This window comes from Colletes gigas, unplaced genomic scaffold, assembly GCF_013123115.1.
Source record: "Colletes gigas isolate AHSC1104 unplaced genomic scaffold, ASM1312311v1 Colletes_gigas_Sc00012, whole genome shotgun sequence".
In the NCBI taxonomy this organism is placed as follows: Eukaryota; Metazoa; Arthropoda; class Insecta; order Hymenoptera; family Colletidae; genus Colletes; species Colletes gigas.
In genome coordinates this window covers 3,204,474-3,224,218 of record NW_025106641.1, presented here as the reverse complement: position 1 = coordinate 3,224,218, position 19,745 = coordinate 3,204,474, and the positions used below count along the sequence as shown (strand labels likewise).

General features: G+C 46.3%; 1 long non-coding RNA gene across 1 annotated transcript in view; it reads right to left on the bottom strand.

Moving 5' to 3' along the window:
- Positions 1-19,301, bottom strand: part of LOC122398881 — a 61,464-nt gene extending 42,163 nt beyond the window's left edge. The window contains exons 1-2 of the long non-coding RNA XR_006259227.1: positions 18,844-19,301; positions 18,708-18,757 (exon numbers count right to left, since the gene is read on the bottom strand). This is a non-coding gene — a long non-coding RNA (uncharacterized LOC122398881). The remainder of the gene's footprint in view (positions 1-18,707; positions 18,758-18,843) is intronic.
- Between the last annotated feature and the right edge of the window lie 444 nt (positions 19,302-19,745).

Sequence of the window (19,745 nt, the reverse complement as noted above, 5' to 3'; positions counted from 1 at the left end):
CGAAGATAGGGTAGTCGCTCTGCGGGCTGCGCGATAAAGAATCGGCGGCCGTTCGATGGGGAACGAGCATTAACGAAATTGTTGCGGCGCGGCACCCCCTCCCACGTCCCCGCTACCATTCCCCCCCGTCACCGCCCAATCCCGCCCCCCACCCGGTCGTCGTCCCGTTTTCACCCTCCTCGGTGGCACGTATGTGGCATTCCTGAAGTCCTCGCCGCGAGATCGCCGAAGGGTTGATGAAATTGGTACGTTGATTAAATTGTTGCTTCGAGCTGTCGGCCACCGGCGGCGAGAAAATCCACCCGGGTCGCGAAAAACCCGACGAATTATTCCGCTGGATGAAGCTTATCAACCTGTCCACGGCGATGGGGGATGAGACCGATACGCTGGAATAGTTTCGGTAACGGACAACCCCCCTTCGAACACCCCCTGACGCTTCGACGTGCGCCACTCCCCGCGTGCGGAAATCCGATACTCGCGTTTATCGAGCGCGCTGCTCGAACGCCCATAGGCGTTCCACGCCAAGACCTGAAAGATTTGAAATTTTTTCGTCGAAAAATTTGGGCATCTTCTCGAATTTTTTTCTTGAAAACGCGCAGGATTTCGGGAGTATGTCTGTTCACCAAAAATGATTGTAATTGACCCCCGTAATTGAAAATAATTTTTTCAGAACGATTTCAAATTTTTCTTTTTCGTCGAAAAATTTGGGCATCTTCTCGAATTTTTTTCTCCAAAATGAGCAAGATTTCGGGGGTATGTCTATTCACCAAAAATGATTGCAATTGACACCCGCAAACGAACAGAATTTTTCCAGAACGATTTAAAATTTTTTAATAACTTATTAACGAAGCCTCATTTTGGTCTCCAGAATCTCCCATTACAATTTTTCCCTTGGATAGCCTAACACCCTGTATATATTAAAATACCATTAGAATGCTAGATTAGAATAATATAACATCGAAACAAAAATTCGATATAAAAGTGATTAATATTAACCCTTAAATGCTCCAATCCTTCGTTCGTTACTTTTCAAATGCGTTAAAGTCGATTTCCATTTACCAATTTAGGAAAATAATTCTGTCAAGAGTCTACTTAAAGGTTGAACAAAGAAGTTTATTTCACTTCGAACAGTGTTGAAACTATTTTAACAGTCGCGTAATGTGTTTAATCCGACTGGTGCAAGAGGGGTTAAGGTCCGAGAGCGTCGTTGTTGTTGCAACGATTTCTGGATTTGGTAAACACGGATATTGCAACGGGTAGGTTGCGGAGGATGTTTCCGGAACGCGTGTACGTGCTTCGTAAGGTCCGGATCATTAGAGGAATAAAGGATGTTGGGCGAAACGGGGGGGGATCCGTTCGTACCGTGGTTTCTGAGTCATAATGGATTAAAGTGGATGCTCGACGGATGCTACGGGACGGTTTGAACAGTAGTCTGCGGGCACGCGGAAAAATTAGGTCACGCGGCGGTGGGAGTTGTTGTTGTTGTTGTTGCTGCTGGCTGCCGGGACTGGGTCAGACTCGGCAAAAGTTTGCGCCCGTAATTTCGGGCATTCGCGTGTTGCTGCTTATATATATATATATATATCGACGAGTTCCTTAATGGCTGGAAAATGATGGACGGTGCGCGAACAATTTCAAACCCGTTACGAGCCTTTCTGTTGGCAATCATGGATGTCGTTAACTGTTAGGTCAGCCGACGCTAACGATAACTGTCAACCGTAATTACGGCCGGGCAATTTACATTATCGAAAATTAATAATTTATCCACGTTGCTATACCCGCCTTGCCCTTCGCAATTTTTATTTATCTCCGCTGTTCGGACATCTTAAACAATTTTCTTTTTCACGCGTATATTTGAGCATCGATAATTTAAACAATGCAATCACGTCGTTGATTAACACTTTGACTGCCACGTCACCCATATGTGGGTGACAGAACTTTTAACAATGAAACTAAAACAATTAATTCTCAAGTTAAAATGTTAAAGAAAATAAATTTTAATAGTTACGAAAGTAACTGCTACGACAACTTTTCAGTTGTGTATTTTACAATTGTCTGAAATCAAAGTTTTGGTCTCGACAATTTTAGGATTTTAGACTGGCAGTCAACGTGTTAAACATTGAACTACCCTGCGACGTAATTCCACGAGGTTACGTCGTGTGCAAATTTGTAAAATTTCCAAAAAAAACGATATGCTTTCGAAATCAGCCGTACAACGATCTTTATTAAAGTCCGCCTGGCCGCTAAAGGGGATGGCGGATTTAAACTTTTCTCCGGGCGCGGAGCCACTCCGGCAATTCTATGATCGAGTTTATATCACTTTCCTAAGGCCACCTTCAACAAGTAGAACTCGAGAAAGAAGTTGGAACCGGGCTAAAATTTCTGATACGCGTACGAGATTTATAATACGAGAACGCGTCGTAACTACGATGCGACGGTGAAAACTTTTCGATCGCGGAGTACACCGAAAGGGTGAAGGGCGTCCCTTTCGGAAAAAGGTCAACGTTTCGCCCGTCGGTTTCCCCCGCCTCGTACACCATCGACCCGTGGAATTTATGATAAATCGCGTTTCCCCGCTGTTTCGCGGTTATTAGACGCGCTAACGAGAATCTGCGTAAAATGGTCGAATTATCCGTCCGCGCGCTTCTATCTCGTTACAGTCGCGACGAACTATAACGCGATATAGGCTGCCCAATTACAACCAGACCCCCCTGCGATATTTTTGATACTCTTAAAACACTTTAATGGCCGTACGTTTTACGGGAAGACCGTTGTCGTCCGTCACCACTGATAGTGTAGACCAAAGTTAGATACATGAAGTTGCTAGGAATATTATTATTATTATAAGGAACTAGCATGCTCCGTCTCGGCTTCTCGACCTTGTGCAAACACAATTTATGACCAGACGATTGTCTTGACATATGTATCCGCAATAATGCAATTCTCTCGCGAGAAAGCGCTCGAGAAGCTTCGCCACCTGGCGGTAACATCGCAGTACTGCTACGGGCGAGGTATCGCGCGGGCCGAATATGCGCACATCTCGAATTTTTTTCTAGAAACTGGGTAGGATTTCGGGGGTATGTCTATTCACAAAAAATTATTGTAATTGACCCCTGTAATAGAAAATAATTTTTCCAGAAGGATTAAAAATTTTTTTTTTTTATCGAATTTAGACACCTACTCGAATTTTTTTCTCAAAAGTGGGTAGGATTTCGGGAATATGTCTACTCACCAAAAATGATTGCAATTGACCCCCGCGACCGAAAATAATTTTCCCAGAACGATTTGAAATTTTTGGATTTAATTGTTAATAACTTTTTAACGAAGCCTCAAATGAAATATTGATATTCTTGATTTTCGTCTTATTTTGGCCTCTAGAATCCCCCATTAAAATTTTTCCCAAGGATAAAACACCCTGTATATAGCAACCGAGGGGTCGGTCGAGCGCTTGTGAGAGCGCGAGCCCTCTGGTGGCCAGCATGAGATGCAACGCCACACAAGTGTTTAGATCGAATCACCGGTTCCTCCTCTGCGTAAAAAAGATTTCTAACGGATGATTGTACTTGGCTGACCCGTTTCGAGCAAGCCTTGCGACGTGATAGGTCATCGAGGCGCAGGAATACGCGTTATGGTCCGCCTTTGGCATTTCCTTTGGGCGTATCAGCTTCGTTCCCGATGATAACGTGTCATCGAATGTTGACCCGCGTAATGCCCTATCCTCACGGGGATGCTAAGGTGTTCATCACGATGGACTCGTCATCGCCTCCGCCATTAGGCATATTAGACGCACACCGTAGGTGGATCAGGACGCTGGTGCATCCGTGTGTGTTCCCTCAAAAGTGAACACACACGGTGGACAGCTGATTGGACTGTGCACTGTGTCGAAATGCAATGACAGCGATTCCGGTGACCGAATGATTATATGTGGGAAACAGGACACCTAATTGAAGTGGTTCCCGGTTACGTGACTCGATTCTGACCCCCTAGATTCGCGAGACTGGATCATTACAGTTTGCCAAAAATATGATTTATGAAAAAACACGGTCCAAAGAGGATCCAGATGCTGTGCATTTTGCGAGAAAGCCTGCTAAGCATAGCATTTACGGTCACAGCGGTTTTGCTCGTCCAGAGTTGACGTCAGATACTTAGCGATAGTTGGGCGCAGTTAATTAACTATTAGTTAAATATATCGTAATCCGCTAAGTAAGAAAGACTGGTTAAATTTCAATTCGCCTGGTCTGCCTGAAATCCCCGCTCGATGGAACCACCAGTCAAAAGGTTTCCCGATAAATTGTACAGATTATTATTTATTATCTATTATTTATTAAATTAGTGTCCACGATGACTTTGCTGGGTAATAATTGAAGAGGGGGGAGTCTGTAATCGTTGGACGGACGCGCGACAAAAGTGGAAGTTTCGCTCGGGCCGGATTACATAAATGCGGCGCGTTTATACAAAGTGGATCAATCGTCCGGATAATCCGGCATTCGCGGAAACTTCCGGGACGAAGTTTCCTCGAATCGAGCGTGGTCCGGAGTGCTCATGAATGAACGAGTACGCGGCAAGTTTCCCGGCGTGCTCGAAACAACGTGTACCGGGGATCCGTTTCTTAGCGCGACAACGGGGAACGGTCCCTGGCCGTTCTGAAACTTTCAAGGACCAAAGTTGCGGTAACAGCGTCGCGAACGTGCATGCGGAAAGGAAAACACGGAAAAATTGAAACGTTCGCGCGATTCATGTTGCACACCATCCCCAATCGATTTCAGATGTCGTTTTTTTTAACCCCACGCTATCGATATAAAAGTTGCAACGCGTTACCTTTCGGTCGAAAATTTCTTAATATAGTAGAACACTCTGTTGCAAGGTTATGGTTTGAGTTAGGGTTGCGTATAATACGAGGGTCGACTGTGTTGCAATATTGACCCCTATTGACACTAGAACTACCAACAATTACAAGTTTCCTCTTCTAGAGAACTAGAGTAAAATTTTCAAAATTTTCAAAATAACAAAATTCCAAATGGAGGAGAAGGGGTTGTAAAAGGTGCAAGAAGATGGGATTAAAACGATCCGTGGCTCGTAGTCGCGCGATTAGCCGATCCATCATGGCGGTTGGGTAACAGAGCCGTTGCAACGGCGATAATAAATGCAAGAATTCGCGGGAGGAAAGAGTAAAAGAAAATCAGAGAGAAAGGAGCGTTTCCGGCGGGGTGTGAATTCTGGTAAATTGTCGCGGCGGGCGAATTTCTTCGTCGAATCCGCGCAGGAAAGTTGGTCGTTGCGACGCTCGTGGTACGAGGGCGAAGAGAGGATACCCCGGGTGGCGGTGTCTTCGTCGTCGACGTCGACGTAGCAAGGACGAATCACGATCGTCGGTATTCGTAGCGCGGCACACAAAGAGGATAGAAGGTTGATGGAAAGGTCGTGGCGCGGCGGAGAGAGAAACGGGAACGGGGGGAACAGGGAACAGCGGGGGGGGGGGGGGGGGACACGGCGAGGATGAGGACTAGGATGAAGATGGGGTACGGGGAGGTGGCCGAGGCGGAGGGTCGCGCGATTAATTCGCAGAACGACGAAGGATATTCCCGCGGCTGGCCCCATATAAGCCCTCCCCTGTCTCTCCCCTTGGCTTCTCCTCAACCCCGGCAGCATCTCTCCTCGCATCTCCGCTCGCTCGCTCCGCCGTGTCCGCGGCATTAGGCGTCGATCTACCGAGATACGGAGATCGAGGCGGCGGTGCGCCTCTGGCCTCGTCGATGCCAGGCACGTCTGCCTTTTGGGGCGCTCCTCCTATATACGTACACGTACATAACCCTGTACATACCTACATAGAGGGACATATATACCAACGGATCTGGCTACCAGAGAGAGAGAGAGAGAGAGAGAGAGAGAGAGAGAGAGAGAGAGAGAGAGGGAGACGTTGCCAACTACATACATACTTGCAGGTCCGCGCGCACCCTCGTTCGCGTGTTTCCCTCTGTGTCTCCTCCGTGTCGCCTAACCTACACACACCTAGTAGCACCCGCGCGCGTCTGCCTTGATACGTTCGTGCACGATATATATATATGTGTATATACATGTACGAAGCATATATACATAGGATCCGCGGGGATCGGTACATAGGCGCGTACACGCGAGATCGTTTGTATACCTAAAACGTACCACCCGACCGAGGCCAGTACATAACGTAGGTGTATGTAGCGGCGAGCAACTGTGCCGCGGCTCCGCTACGCTCGGCTCGACGCGGTATGTTATGTAGAGAGAGTCCAGATCGAGCCTGCGGGGCGCGGTGGTGGCCGTCGTTGCTTTATGTATTATATACGGGTTGGAACACACGACGGTCGGTCGGTCGGTCGGTCGTCCGTCCGTCCGTTGGTCCGTCGTGTACATAGCGTTGGCCCCATGTAACCAGGGGTGTAGGATCGCGAAGCTGTCCACCGTCCTTCTCTATCCCCGAACGAGCTCCCCTGTCTATCCCTCTCCGTCCGTCTCGGTCGGTCGCGTCGCTTGCGTGTTAGTGAGCACGCCACGGCTTCCGCGAACCGGGGTCACTTATGTATATAGGACCGAGCCGACTCCACGGCTCTCCGGCGCTCGCCTCGCGAACTCGCCTGCAGACCAGATCCATAGTTAATTACCGGCCTAATCTCTATTCGCGATTGCCCGAAACCGCTCGTAAATCCCTATCGGTGTGTGCGTGCGAAGCTCCACCAACCGTTTTCCCTCTCTCACTCTCTCTCTCTCTCTGGACACTATTTTCTCTCCCATCCTCTCCTCTCGGTTCGCGATCTTCGCTTCTCTCGTCCTCTATCGTGCCCTCTGCCGTCTTTCTCCCACAACGTTCTTCGCGATCGTGTTCGTAGCGCGACACGCGTAAAGATAGTCTGGATGCATCTGGGGTTTGGTCAGTCTCCCCCTGCGACCGTGTGTTCGTGAGATCGCGAAACGAGAATCTATGTGTGTGTGTGTGTGTGTCTATACGTGGGGGGAACGAGGGGCGAGGAGAGTGGTCCGACGAGCGACGGGGAGAACGTACACCGCAGGATCGATCCCCACGATCGATCGCAGCGATATATACCGTTAAGAGGGAATCGGCGAGATCGGCGTGTTCCGGGCTCGACCCGCCGCTTCCGGTCACGAGGAGAGAACCGACGCTCACCGAGGAAGCGACCCGTCTCCCTCTATCCCTCTGGCGTTTCGCTCTCTCTGCGGCTATGTCGTCTCGCTGGCTGCAGAGCGTCGAGCTTCGAGGCGCTCTCGTTCCTTTCGTGCCCGAGGATCGTGCGGCTAACTGAAACGAAAACGAAGTAACGACCATCGCCGGGGCTAGGCGGGCTTCGCTTTCGGCCCGTTTCACGGAAACCGATGTCGTCGGGGCTGTAGCCAGCCTTCCACCGACCCCGCGCGATCCTCTCCTACAATTTTCGTTCGCCTTCGGCTCTATAAAGCTCGATTCACACCAAAACCGAAACGGGACATTACGATTATCCAAAAAAATCGCGAATCTTTCTATAACGGAAATATACGTTAGATTTGATTCTACTTCAAAGGTGATACAATTTAAATCTTGTCAAGAAAGATCGAAGAATACAACTTTGTAACGACGATGCGTCCAGTCGTCGACGTAAAACTGTTTATCGAGTCATTATGCACGTCGCAAAACTGCCAAGCACTTTCCACGGCGAACGAGAACGCGACACACAGAGGGCATCGCGATCTTTCTATTTCCGTTCTGCTCAACGATTCTCGGGGAACACGAAGCAACGCGGTTAAAATTTCAAATACCGAGAAAAGAATAAGAACCTCGCAGAATATGCGGGTTTCAAAAAATTCTACACGGTATACCTAATACATACGTGCAAATCACGTAAAGTGCCTTTGCATACAGACGCTATCTCCATCTCCTGTCAATTATATTCTTTTCTCTCGTCGAATCGTCGTTAATGATAAGTTTTAAATAAAGTCCGCGAACCTAACCTGACCTATCTACTGTAAATTTAACGTTCGCGAGACGATTCGTTTTCGAGTGCGTAGACCGTCGATAAAATGAGTCATTTTACCGGTAAAGAAACCAGAATCCCGCCTCTAGTCCTACGGACAGGTTACGAGCGGACGTTCCGTCGAGGCGATAGCCAACTCTTGCGCGCGTGTACGCGGATCGCGATGTTTCTCGCTCCGGATGCGAACACGCGCGTCCTCGTTCGATCGATTATCGGGGCTCCCGTTCTATCCTCGTGGCTTTCAGACCAGTCGGAGGAAAGGAACCAGTCCCGACGAGGAAGAACGTGACGGTCTTCCTGTCTTTCTCTCCGCCTCTCTGTCTAACTGTCCGCGTCAGGTTCTCTTTATCGTCCGTTCGGAGTAAGGACGTTTCCGCGGTTCGTCGATAGACGCGGCCGCTGAAACCAACGAGTTCCTAACCAGGGACCGGGGAGTTGCTTCGATGTCGCAACTGCTGGAACGTCCTAGCATTCCCGTGTGCTACGAAACGTCTACCACGGCCACGCTGCTTGCTCCACGGTTCCCTCGAATCACTAGTTTTCACCGCTTTCCACGAATCGAGACACTCCAAAATAATCAAGCTTATTTACCTACCCGACGAATCCGATTTTTTACAAACAAATTATTATTATTATTATTCATTTATTATAATTCCTATAATATGCAAGGAACTACAGATGTGGATTTACATAGTCAAACATTATCGCTTAGTGAATGTAACAAAATAAATTAATTTACAATATGTCCAAGGATAATCTTAGACTTTCTAATGATTGTTCAATTAAATCTGTTTTAGTGTGTACAAAATTTACATTACTAATCATTCTATTTACACAATTCTGAGATCCAAACGTAATGTGATAACTTTCAGATTATCCGAGGATAAATAGATTTAAAGATATCTGGTAGAATCATATTCTTGTAAAAAGAAACTTTCGTCGACAATTTTTCATATTGTCAATGTTGTCAAAAAAGCCGCGAATCACTAATTTTCACCGCTTTCCACGGATCGAGAGACTCGAAATAGTCAAACGTATTTACCTACTCGACGAATCTGATTTTTGAAAAACAAATAATTATTCTACTATTATTATTTATCTATGATTTCATCAAATAGATAAATTATCTATTAATATATAAATCATAATTTATTAATAAATTTTATATTTATAGATAATTTATCTATTTGATGAAATCATAGATAAATAATAATAATAGAATAATTAGTAGAATAGTAGAATAATGATTTGTTTTTTATTATTATATAAATATAAAATGTATTAATAAATTATGAAGAGATATCATTGGGACAGGTAGAATAACCCTTAAAGACTGGTAGAATGATATTCTTGTAGAAGGAAAGTTTCGTCGACGAATGACCGTAGTGGACAATTTCTCGTATTGTAAATGTTGTCGAAAAAGCTGTTATCGTTTGGCGATTAACGAAAGAACCGGTTGCCCTTTATATCCTTCGAGCTTGAAACTAACTTCCCAGCCAGCGACGACACCGTGCGCTCGTTAAACAACCGACGCCGCGTCTTTAATTAAAAACGTGGCCGTCGAGCGGATTCTCTCACGCGAACGGTAGAATCGATCCTTCTCGCGATCGATTAAGGACGATCGGTTCGCTCGGCGGGGCTCGCGTTCGCGTCGCTCGCAAGACCGCCCCCGTAGAATCGATCCTTGGCTGACCCTTCCCGAAACAGGGTCACGCGAGGGATATTTCGAAATCGAGGCGCTGCCAGGAAGCATCTCAATTCCGCGAAGCCCTCCGCCCTCGCGAATTTCGAGCTACCCCGGTACAACCGGTCGCGATAGAAATTCTACGAAAACGCGAACCATCCTTCGTTTTCCGGAGAATTTACATTTTCTATTCGCTAAGTTCAGCAAATAATATTAGAAAAGATTTCCAAATCAACGATGAATATCAATTTGCAAAAATCCAGTCGAGAAGAGTTTCTCAAAATTTCTATCGACAATTACGAATTATTTCGACCATTTTGGTAATTTCAGCATTAATTTATATTCGAGTTTCGTGAAATGATCGCGACGACAGGGCAAAGCGAAGCTCGCCTTTACGGTTTCTACATGGTGTAATAAAGGCGTTGTTATTATTATTATTATTTTCAAACGAAGGAGCAACTCCAGCGACCATCGTTCACTCTCCCGCGTCGGTTTTTGCTCGCGGCCGACCACCGACCGTCATAGTGCTCCGTCGAGCGTTCGAGGTGTGGCCGACTTCTTTTCCTGGCCATCGTGCTCTCTCCGTGCCGCTGACGATCCAGAATGAAGATACCATGGAAGTCAGGGCAGCCACGGTTCGCGTACTCGCGCCACATCGTCATTAACTACCTTCCTTCGTTAACGTTTCATTACTCGTTTACAAGCAATGTTAAACGTTCAACGTTTCCAACCCCCCTTATCCCTCTCCCACACGGTTCATGTTCTTTCAGCGACCGTTTAACGCCACGCTACAGTCCAAAAATATTAACACAACGCTGGCAAACCCAAACTAAATTAAAAATTTTGAACATTTAAATTTCCATCGATTTTATCGATATATTTCCTTAAATTTCCCCCCAGGGCATTTCAAAACGTAATTCGACTTTTTTTTTCTAAAAAGGCGGTCAATTTCTGGCGGGGATCACGGTTGGCTTTTCCTTTTCGAGGCGAGTTTCAAAAATGGTTATTTTTCGAGATTGCCGTCTCTATCTGGATAAGAATTCCGCCCATCCCGAGCAGAGACCTCCGGGCGAGGTTCCTCGTCGTCGTCGCGGTCTTCGAATCGCTGAGCCGTGATGAGGTCGAGTCGAGTTGCCGCACATCCGGCGCGTTCTTGCGTGGAACTCTCCCGACGCGGCGCGGATCCGCTTCGAAGCGACGCGACGCGACGGACGGACGATCGTGTGGCCAGGTTTGTTCGCCGTGGCCGCTGATCCTTGACGAACGAACGAGCGAACGAACCGAACGCACGCCGCGCGAACAACGGCCGGCCCCCGCGTCCTCCGCGCCGTTAATCGGGGGGGCCCCCCGTTCTAATGGCGTTTGACGCGCACACGGAACTAACGCGCGGCCGGCGAACTTATTCGTAACAGGACATGTTGCGAGCTAATGAAGTGTACGCCGTTGGAGGAAACGAGCAAATCGCCACGGCGTATAATCGAGCGTGATGACCGCCGCGGACGATTTCGGAGAAAGTGGCTCTCGACGGACGGCGGGCAACGGCCGCCATCTTGGCTTGTACCGTTGCTGGAAATCGACTCGAAAAAGGGCTAATAGCGTCGGCTTGGTTTTTGCGCGCCGCTGAGCCACGCGCGGTCGACGGGATCGCCGCGATCGTTCCCGCCGTCGACAGACCTCTGGCACCGCGGTTTTATGGAGAAAGTAATAGCCGCGAGCGTGGACGAAGAAACGCTGTCGTACATAAGTAGATAGATACAGTAATGATTCTTAGAACGGACACCCCTGGACGCGATTCCGTAACTCGAACGTTTCTATTTTTACCAACCGTCGGGATCCTCCGACTCCCCCCCCTTTGAAACCAGTGAAGCGTGAGCGACGACCAGCTCGGGGTGTCGACGACGATTTGTATACAAGACAATGGTTTTTTTTTTCTCGCGTTCGCTCCCGTTCGCTTTCTTCGGTCGTCGACTGCCACACAGTCGTCAAATGGTAAAGGCGATTCCGAGGCTCAAGGATATCGCTGGCTATAAATAGCCGCTTGGTGTCGAATTTCGTCTCCGTCGTGCGAAAGAAACACGAAGATATAGAGCGTTGTTAACTTCGTTTTCGAATGCATCGAGAACGAACACATCTTTCGGTATCTAACGGAATTAAAACGAGTCCAACAGCGGACGTATCCGTCCCGGTATCGATATAAAAATATTTATCGAGTCGACTGCGATTATATCTTTGAAAGTTGAAAAATGTTTTGGAAAAAGAATCAATGTTCTTCCTTCGGAAGGTTTTCCATTTTATCGAATTAAATTCTATATGTATTATTCTGGCCATAGCCCCACTCATATAAATTGAAGTTCCCATGAATTGTTACGTCTATACGAATAGAACCCCGATAAGATAAATTTTGTTCACGCTCCGGAGAAAATAGTTGACAACTTTGCAAACACCTAAGATGACCGAGAAGCATCTATACTTTTACGATTACGCAAAATTTTGCATATTTCTACGCTGTGTAGATGAATGGGCGAATCAACTATTATTATTATTATTAAGATGGGTTGTATCCAACGGAGTACCCTATATATTGTTATTATCGACGCCCCATTGTCTCCACGATCTCACCTATCCGACGATCGCGCGTCTAATCCACGCTAGGGTAAACGTACCAGTAATCGACAATGACCCAGTGATCGACGCATCCCACAATTTCAGTTAAATGTTAAGCTCCCAGGGTTGCGTTCGCTGTTCCAAAGACGTCCGTCCACGACACCGTATTTAGTCCGCCAAAAATCCGTGTAAAATTAACGATCGGGTTCGACAAACTACGAATTTGTTATTAAGACTTGTCTCGAAATATATTCTAGTAAAATTTCGACGTTGCTCGCGATCTGGTAAGTTTCTAGTCCGTTCTTTCCGTGTAGATTATCGCCTCCCGGCCTGATCCCCACGCGATCGTCGTTCCCATCGATGCTCTCCGGCGCCATCCACCGTTCGGCCGCGATTCTCACGATCGCCAGGCGAACGCCGTTCAAGATAATCGAGGATTTCGCAGCTCTCGTTCCAGCCGTCGGTTCGGGCGATCGATTCGGCAATCCCGTCGACATTTTGTCCGCGGTGAAACGCGTGTAGCGGCGGCCACGGCCGGGGAGGGGGGCCTCTCGGCCATTACAGAGGACGCGCATAAGACACGATCGTGCTGCGGTAGGGTCATGCCTAATAAACCAGTAGCCGGCAGTTACTGGCACACGTCATTGTCCAGTTGCCCAGTTTCCACGCCGATTTCGAACCGCTGCTCGACAGCGGGAGCCGCGCCTATCGGAAATACGCCGAATAAAGCGCTAACCTTCGACGATCGTTTCGAAACCGCGGCGTAACGGTCGTCCGGCGATGCCCCCACGCTCGCACGCTGATCGGAACGGCCCTCGCGAGCCCAGAATTCATTTTTCTTCCACGATAGACTCCTCTCTCTGTTCTGACAAATAATCCAGGCGTTTGGACACGGGAAAATATCGTTTCGAGAAAATAAATGTCAAGCATTATTTAGCGAATGACACGCGTTTTTTTATAACGTTTTAAAAATTGATTCGAAAGTAAAAATCGTGTCCGTGCGACTGATTCACGAGGCCCTCGACATCGTCGGTTGTTTTACAAGCTCGTCCCAATTCCTCGTGGAATTCGGCCCCCCAACAAGTTCAAGAACTCGATTCCCGAGCCGCAGTTACCCTCTCGCAACTCGACTCTGACTCTGAAACTCCAATTGAATCTGCAACCTTTCGATAAGTTTGACCTCTGCCGCCGCGATCCGTTTTTACGGCTGGCAACGACGCCGATTTTACAGTTCGCGAACGCCGCCCGAATATCGCCGACGAAATTTCTGACCCGCGTGAACGTTTCCACCGAGATTATCGTTGGATACAGCGTCGACGAAATTCGTTCCGGGAGCGTGATATTATTAAAATATTTTTTTTTGTTAAACTATCCTCGCCGGTAGTTTTGCGCGAGGAAATAATTAAAAGAAGAACGTTGAAATTTTGTAATTCCTCGTTCGATTTTCTCGCTCTCGTGAATAAGTAATAGACTGCAGTGTGATTCAACGGGGAACGTGAATGCACGTCAGTCTGGAAGAACGGAAGCCCGTTAATCCTTTGGACGAACAACAGGAAGCACAAGAAACACCGTCGTTAAATACGACGCGGCGCAGAAGCGTCGAGGCACGGGAAATCTCAGCGGGCAGAAGGACGTTGGAAAAATAACGTTCGTTTAATAACGCGATACCCAGTCGCGGCGGTAAAATCGGCGGAAAGGTGGTTATCGCGGCAAGAAACGAGGGTACTCGAAGCTGCTTTGCATAGGTATGTCGCCCCGCGACTAGGATTCGTAAGACGCATAAATTTCGCGAGCGACGCTCACGATCCCACGATTCACGAGTGTTGCGCGACGGACCCCCGCGCACCGCGCCGCTGGGGGAATTTTCATTAAGGCTGATTTCGTTCGGAGGCGGTACCGCGACTCGCAGACGGACGCGAAAAAAGCACCGATCGAAACGTAATTTTACTATCGGCGCCTGGGTCGATAACAGAACGACACCTGTTTTTCTGCACGCCTTCGCTTTGCGACCCCTTTCCCGCGAGAAGGAACTATCAACGATCAGCAGTTTTACGAAATTTATAGGCGCCATAAATTACGTCGTCGTACCCAGGGCAATTTCGCCAACGTATTCATTGCGGGGCCAACTAATACAATTTACAACATTAATCGATGAACGTTTTAAAAACACGCTTAGAAAATTACCCAATGTTTTTTTAAATATATTCTGAACCGATGCTTTGGTCCTTGTGGTTCCTTCTTGGCGGTAACTATGTACACGCCCTGTATCGTACAATTTCTCTCGAATCTTCGTCACGTTCTTCGATTCGGTCGCTACCACCTCCGAAGGTTACACGCAAGGCCTCGACGACGACGACGACGGCCGAAAGACCGCGTCGGATTTTGAACTTGGCTCGAGTAGAGATTCGTTCCGCGGCACGTGTTTCGCAAGACGCTCGTTCCCGCGCCTCGTGGAATTTCGTCGGCCAACCGCGGACCGTGTTCTCGTGACGTGGTTGCGAAACAGGAAGCCTGAATTTCGATAATCTCCGCGCCTTCTTTCGTCTTTTTTTGTTTCTTTTTTTTTTTTCTTCTCTCCTTTGGCTTCGAGCGCCTCGGGTTCGGTGAAAATGGATCTCGCGACGCGAACGAACGGTCCCTTTCACCTCGCGGAATTCGGTTTCGATCGAGATCAAACGCGACGATTTTTCGAACCATTTCCGTCTTTAAAGTGGTCTTTGGGTCTGTTTCGATGTAAAATTGACTTTACTATTAACACGTAGAACAGCGAGCAAATTTTCTATGCATTATGATTACCGTTGAACGTCTCTCAGAATGTCTGGGGTTATCCTTGACGTTTGTTCGAATCATTCCATCGATACTTCAACCGGAGTGCTCATTACATTACAAAATGATTGTAATTTAACCCCTTTCAACAAAAATAATTTTTTTAGAATGATTTGAAATATTTCAAAATCGCCGAAAAATTTGTCTAAAAATTCGAATTTTTTACTCGAAAATGCGTAGGATTTCGGGGGTATATCTGTTGACAAAAAATGATCACAATTGACCCCCGCGTCCGAAAATAATTTTTCTAAGATGATTTGAAATATTTTAATTTCGCCGAAAAATTTGCCTACCTATTCAAATTTTTTTCTCGAAAATGCGTAGGATTTCGGGGGTATATCCGTTGACCAAAAATGATCGCAACTGACGTCCGCATCAGAAAATAATTTTTCCAGAATGATTTGAAATATTTTAATTTCGCCGAAAAATTTGCCTACCTATTCGAATTTTTTTCTCGAAAATGCGTAGGATTTCGGGGGTATATCCGTTGACCAAAAATGATCGCAACTGACGTCTGCATCAGAAAATAATTTTTCCAGAATGATTTGAAATATTTCAATTTCGCCGAAAAATTTCTCTACCTAATCGAATTTTTTACTCGAAAATACGTAGGATTTCGGGGGTATGTCTAATGACCAAAAATGATCACAATTGACCCCCACATCAGAAAATAATTTTTCCAAAATGATTTGAAATATTTTAATTTCGCCGAAAAATTTGCCTACCTATTCGAATTTTTTTCTCGAAAATGCGTAGGATTTCGGGGGTATATCCGTTGACAAAAAATGATCGCAATTGACCCCCGCATCTGAAAATAATTTTTCCAGACTGATTTGAAATATTTTAATAATGATCAAGATAGTCACATTCGTAGAGATTAAGAATCTTTTCTTAGTTTTCTGTCACTGGATGATCTTGACATCGTTTTCATCGACGCCTACAATCTTTTTTTGTTGTTGTTGGGGGCTACGACTCGACGTCCTCTATAATTAATTTCTTCCAGATACTTTTATATTCCGATGATACGTATATTTATAGCTTAAACGTTAATAAATCACGATGTCAACTTTGAATTTCGCGCGACGCCTTGTTTTCAAAATACAAGTTCCTCATTTTATCACTCAACAAACCAGATCTCGGCCTTAAAAGGGATTCTGGTTTGTCGTCTCGAAAAATCGTTACTTTTTTTGCGTTTAGTGGGAAACCGGTAATCCAGAAAATATGCTGTTCGAACCGTGCGTAGAACTATGTTTAAATGACGAAGAAATAAATATTTGAAGTCGTAACTGGTTCGCATTAGAAATTAGACATCGTATTTTCCGAAATAGCGTCATCGTGCCATGTTGTATTATTACTTCCTTAAACACAACTATATTTGCCAGCACGATACGTTAAACAGTACATGGCTGTGATTACAAATTATCTATTAGCAAACCAATGTTAACTTCGCCCGGGGGCAGCAATTGTAGAAATTTCAAATTTCAAATTTCTCTGAAAATTGTAGTTTTTTATATAAAAAAAAATGCAAGTCAAATCGGTGAAGTCACCCACTAAAATATTTGCTGAATATGGCCACAGAAAAATTCATAAAGCTTCTTGAGGCATGTATAAATATGCCTGGAAAATTTTGTTTTTTTTTTTGAAAAAAATTCTTGAAAATTTCAAACTGAAAATTCCCCCCCTTCACCGATCCCTCGAGTTTTCTGTGCTCTCTTGCCTCGAATAATCGTTCTTCGCGCGGCGTTCGGTCTGTCATTCGCCGAATTTGCATAACAGTTGCTGTAACGTGCTCTCGAATTCGCTCGCCCTTGCTCGATCCGCTCTCTCATTCATTATGGAGAGATCATTGGCGCGTGCGTGCTCGACGACGGCCACCCGACTACGATTGATCGGTAGCCATATCTTTTTTGCGTGCAACTCGATCGAATTCCGAAACCCAAAACGGACATTTCGAACGAAGTTTCTAGCGTGGCTGGATTTCTCAACGGACGTCTTAAAAGGAAATAGGTCCCCCCCCTCAAGTTTTAAACGAGACGCCATAACCTCTACCAAAATATTACTTTAATAATATAAACTATTCTGTTGTTAGTGGACTAATTAATACAACACGGTTCATCGTTTAAGATTCCTATTGATACTTGTATTCTGTGAATCGTGTGTACATACGTCACTTTGCAACGCGAGAGGAGGGCATCGAGCGACGCGATGCAAATTATAATAATATCAGTAACCATCTGACAATTTAGCCCATCAGAGACGGCGGCAAGGCGATGGCGTCCGAACCGTTTAATCCACCGTAGATATGGGACGATTTATTTTGCGTGTACCATTTTCTTCGTCCCTCTTTCTCTCGCTCTCGTACTGTTACAGTTTGTTCAATGTCTCGGGTGGAAGGCTAGCCTGCTTTTGAGATCAGTATGGCATCGATTCTCAAGCCGCTCGCACGAGATATATTTCTTTTACCGTTCCGCGGGTTCGTTCCCTCCACGTATAAAGTGCTGTTTTCGCTGAGAACGAATAAGTGATCGCCCGAGATCGACGATTCCAACGGCTATACCAGTGAATCGACACGTATCGAAATCTTTTCAGATTCATCGCGTATCGAAACGGACGAGGAATCGCTAGTTGATTTCCAATTGAATTATAAGCGCTTCCGAGACCGATGGGAATAATTTTTCTATACGCAAGCTTTTATACGCCGCAAGTAAAACGGAAGAATACCACGCAGAGATCGATTCGCGAACAAAATTGTAATAAAATCGAAAATCGTATTTAAAACATCGAACGTCTGTACCAAGAAAGTCTGACGAATTAAAGTACGCCTCGCGCGTCGAAGGGGGAGGGAAATCGGCGTGGACGTCGGCCTCGAAAGAAGGTCCCCCGATGACTCGAATTCCGGATCGGCGTTACGTCGCGACGCGGCCGCCCAGGATCCCGCGAACCCGCGCCACTTTCCAGCAATTATCGAAGCAACGGAGCCTCTCTCGGCGCGGATCCCACACCGGCTTCAATTTGTAGGCTGGCATTAATTCAATTGCCCCGGCGACAGTTACCAAGGTGGTATACGTGTGGGCGTTTTATCGCCTCGACGGTTATACGCGTCCGACGTTCGCCTATCTCCGTCCCGCTTCGAACCGTTCCGCCCGTCTCTGTTCCCGCGTCGACACACGATAGTCGTTCCGCGTTCCAAGCTGCGAGGTGCTCCTCGGCCACGGTGATTCAACGGAACGCGAAAAATCGCCCGGGCGTTCCTTCGGTTTCGCTCCGCGCGTAACGAATAATTCCGCTCGAGATTGCGAAAGTACCTCGACTCTTGTATTTTACATCGATTATCGAACTGGACGGTCGTCTCGACCAATTTTGTAGCGATAGAAAACCAAGTATATTGCTCGTAATAGCCATCGCGATTATTATTACTCTTACAGAACAAGCACATTTCTTAATTGGCGTGCGACTGAAAAGTACTGGAAACTGTTGGCACTTTTGATCGGTAATTTGTTCATTGCTAACTTTTTGGTCAAATCCGTAACATAAAATATAAGTTTCGAGTCTCACGCTATTACACTATATTTTTATAGAATAAAACGTGAACTCACCGCCACTGTTATCAGACGAAGATTGATGATTCCTCTCCTTGTTTCTTCATCTGAAATTTTTAAATTCATTATTTTATAAATGTTCATCACCTCTACGTAGTTTCATCGGTTTTACTAATTCGCATTATATGCATACCTTCGTGTGGTTCTCCGTCACCCACACTCTCCCGCACTTTGTAATTTTAGGTTAGCTCGCGTGAATCTAACTCGAACTAACCGCTTTTCAAGACGATTCGGTGATCAATTCGATGCGCACAGCGTCGAAAACAGTCTTTTACACCGATTTTGTAGACCGTAACGAGACACACGAGAGTATTCGAAATATTATTACAAGACGCTACCGTAATGAGCCGACGAGATAAATCTCGAGCCCGTACGACAAGATGGCTACCGAAGCAATAAAGTTGCGTACGCGTCACGACGGCCGTTAGCGTCTGGCTTTCTTTTAAAACGTACAACCTCGTGAAAACGCCTCACGGCACTAGAATCTTCGTTAAACTCTTTCTCTCGTTAAACCTTCTTTCTTACGGGCGAACGAAACGCGTCGACTCCCGGTCCCGGACAAAAAATACGACTGCGACACTTCTCGAGGTTGCAGCCGGGCACGTAAACAATCGGCGCACTAACCGCGATCTCGCGTCGAGTTTTGCTAAGCTTTCGACACCAAGGCCAAGTAAACAGTCAGCCGGCCACGTAACTTGACACCTTCGAAACTGCGACCACGTAAATCATGTTACTGTGGAACGCGTGAAACGTTAGCGCGCAGAATTCCTCGAAATAATTTTAAACATAGAAGATTTATTTCTAGACAAATTTAGAGTAGAATACCTTTAATAGGAAAACTCTTAATCGAGGTTATGTACGTGCTGAAAACGTATAAAAATCCCTCGCGCTACCGAATGCATTATTTTTCCCGGAGTATCTCCAACAGAAGGTTAATTCCATCGGGCGGAAAGTTCGTGCGTTTTATTCTGAATAAATCCGATCGTATCGTTCCCACAAACAGTAATTCTATCGTGGGTCAGCACGAATGCGAGT